Here is a 3,128-nt window from a genome sequence, read left to right on the forward strand (position 1 = left end):
AACAAACGCTTAGACTTTCGAACCCGACCCGTTTGGTCGATCATTAGGATCCGACCAAACACATTTTGTGACCATAATTGTATAGGGAATAACCTTCTGAGGTTATACCTTATGGTCACTTCGTTTAGTTAGTTGTATTATAGGAAATTTATATGCCTTAGGAAAATGACCAAAATGCCCTTTTTACGCATAATTTCATTTTAAGCATATGTAACCTAAATTTTGATATCTAAACTGGTTAGGCAACATTATTAGACATATTAAGGCATATAATACTTGTCATAGGACTAGTTAGGCGGTCCAAACGCGCTTTACACGAACGACGCGTTAAAGTAGCGTAAGCTACCTAAACAGGTCGTAACGGGTCGTAAGCACTTAGGATAGGTTCCGTTTTAGAATGTAGGCTTTGTTAAACCATATTATATGAGTTCCAACACTCATTTGGTTTACAAGACCTCTTTCTATCTGATCTTCCGATTTAGGTCCGGTTTATTAACATAGTTACCTATATTAGGTGTCGATTGATTCCGGGATCCCTATAGCATTGCTTGGTTGTTATTCAGGACTTCTAAGCATTCTCAAATGAGTACATAGTTCCCCTCTTTTACCGTTTTAAACCATTTTGGGGTGATTCATATGTGCTAAACGATTTCGAGTTTTCTAAACAAATGCTATGGTTTATATTAAACTAATTTGAACTATTTGAACCATTGGAACTATTTGATCTATGTGAACTATTTGAGCTATTATACGATTGGGTTATGGAAGTGATTAGGTAACGGGGCAGGTGTAATGTGATAAAAGCATGGTGGATACGCCGCTGGTACTTCCTATATATAAGTGCTTTTAACACATTATACATCGTTGCGTTACCTAGATCACTTGGGCAAATGTTTTCAAAACGAAGTTACATTACAAGGTTTTTCTAACAATATAAACCATTCGAGTTTTATTACAAAAACGATTTACGATCTGGGTTTACATAAACAAATGTTTTGAGTTAAGATTTATGGCATCAAGGTTTTATAAACTATAACTAATCTGTTTTGACTTGGTTATTCAATTTACAATACAAACATTTTACAAAACTAGGTTTTCTAATATCAATTAACGAAGTTGTTCGAGTAATTTCAACATGTAAACGAGCCATGAATCTGACACTCACACAAAACCTATGTACTCGCTGGCATTTTTATGCTGACGTATTTTCACATATGTTTCAGGTACCACAGTTGATGATGTTTGATGATGATATTAATGCACGCTCACATAGGAATGGACGAGGCCTTAGTGACTTAATAACAATGAAAGACAATTGTTCATGTTTTGTTTCTGATTTTAAGACAATGTAATAAACTTAATTCAATAAAACAGAACTTCAATCCATGTGTTGTGAAACAATAATTCTGTTACGACACTCCCCGACGTTTCCGCCGCGGTCTGTTGTTTTAACGCGGTCGGGGTGTGACACTAGTGGCTTGCAAGTAAAAAGAACAAACTAATAAATCTGTAACCTTAAGAGGTTACTGCAAATTGTGGTATAAACCAACAGAGAGTAGCTGTAAGCTGGCATTTCTTACCACTTTTTTGACCATTTTTAGTTTCGGACTATCTGCAAACACGGATTTCAGCTTGTTTTGGTTTAACAACAGGTCTGCAACATAGTTGCAGTTGCAAGACTACTTAATGCAACTCTTGTTATTCCCACCTTTATGTTCAGTAGCGTGTGGAGAGACACGAGGTAATAACTCGTGTCTTTTGTTAATATTTTGATTATAAGGGGCTGTAGTGACGATTGAATTCTTTTATATTTTAGTCAATTTTCAGATATATATCAAGAGGACTTTTTTATTGATTACCTGAAACCCGATATCCGTATAGTGAAGGAATTGCCAAAGGAGTTAAAGTCACTGGAATCAGCTACTGTAATCAACAAACAATGCCAAACAATGTCAAAACAACAAACCCTAACTTCAAACTCATCATAACAACTTAACAAATTCAACAAACAAATCAGATTACTACAATACTGAACTCTATAAACCCTAGGTTTTACTCAGAAACCAAACACTCACTCGAAAATGAAAACAGAAACGAACCTGCATATTGAATCTGGAATCAATTTTTGTAAGGCCTTAATCTTCACATTATCCGTTTTCTTCTCCTCTGTACAGTAAATCAATTTCAAAAACCCTAAATTACAAAGCAAATTGTAAGTGCAAAATGAATATGGAAGCAATCAAGCAAACGTTTTCTGATAAATAAGAAACATACTTCGTCTTCAATTCAGCATCACTTGCCTCCTCATTATCAGACCTCTCTTATGTTTTCTGATAAATAAGAAACATACTTCGTCTTCAATTGTTGCTGGTTTCTTCGAGTAACCTAATTTCTGAAGACAAAAGAATCATGAGAGAGATATATATTAAGTGAATAGATGAAGAAAATGAAAGAAAGGTACTTGACGGAGTTGAGCCCAGTTGGGGTTGAGCTGCTTCGTATTCTTCATCGAAGAGAGAGAGAGTAGAGAGAGAGATTGGAATGGGTTTTTGAAATTATGATCGGGTTTGGATTTGAGTTTGAATTGATATTTGAGAGAGAGAAGAATTGAAGCTCTAATGACATTAAATGCAAATTACATATCCCTATAAGTTTTAAATTTCAAATTACACTCCCATTTTAATGAAACATCAGTGGTTTGAATTTTGAATGAAAATCAGTGGTTTCATAATTGAATGTGGGCCAGACCTTTAAAATTTGAAAATGGGGCAGTGGTTTGATGGCAGATCTTTGAATTATGATGTCACTATGCTCCCTCTATGGCTGTCACCTCATCGTTGATGAGATAAGAAAAGCATTGTTGGACAGCCTCTATGGTTGCCACATAAGCTTTTCTTATGTCATTGAGGATTCTCTTTTTATAGAAAATATAGATAGATTAAATTAACAATTTAGATTTGAGGATAATATTTTATTAAAGTATGATAAGATATATTAATTTATTATTTATTTTATTAAAGCATGATTAGATTTAATATTAATTTATTATTTATTTAATTAATATAAGATAAGTATAAATTTGAGAATACCTTCAATGAATGACACGTGTCCAAAAGTTGGTTTATTTT

At 33.9% G+C, this 3,128-nt stretch overlaps 1 long non-coding RNA gene across 1 annotated transcript; it reads left to right on the plus strand.

The window, feature by feature from the left end:
- The first annotated feature begins 1,521 nt into the window (after positions 1–1,521).
- On the plus strand, positions 1,522–1,897 carry LOC110874630. Its single transcript, XR_002556098.2, has 3 exons — positions 1,522–1,561; positions 1,653–1,741; positions 1,828–1,897. It is a non-coding gene; the product is annotated as an uncharacterized LOC110874630 (long non-coding RNA).
- Positions 1,898–3,128: the final 1,231 nt, after the last annotated feature.

The sequence above is a fragment of the Helianthus annuus genome, chromosome 9, assembly GCF_002127325.2.
Source record: "Helianthus annuus cultivar XRQ/B chromosome 9, HanXRQr2.0-SUNRISE, whole genome shotgun sequence".
In the NCBI taxonomy this organism is placed as follows: domain Eukaryota; kingdom Viridiplantae; phylum Streptophyta; class Magnoliopsida; order Asterales; family Asteraceae; genus Helianthus; species Helianthus annuus.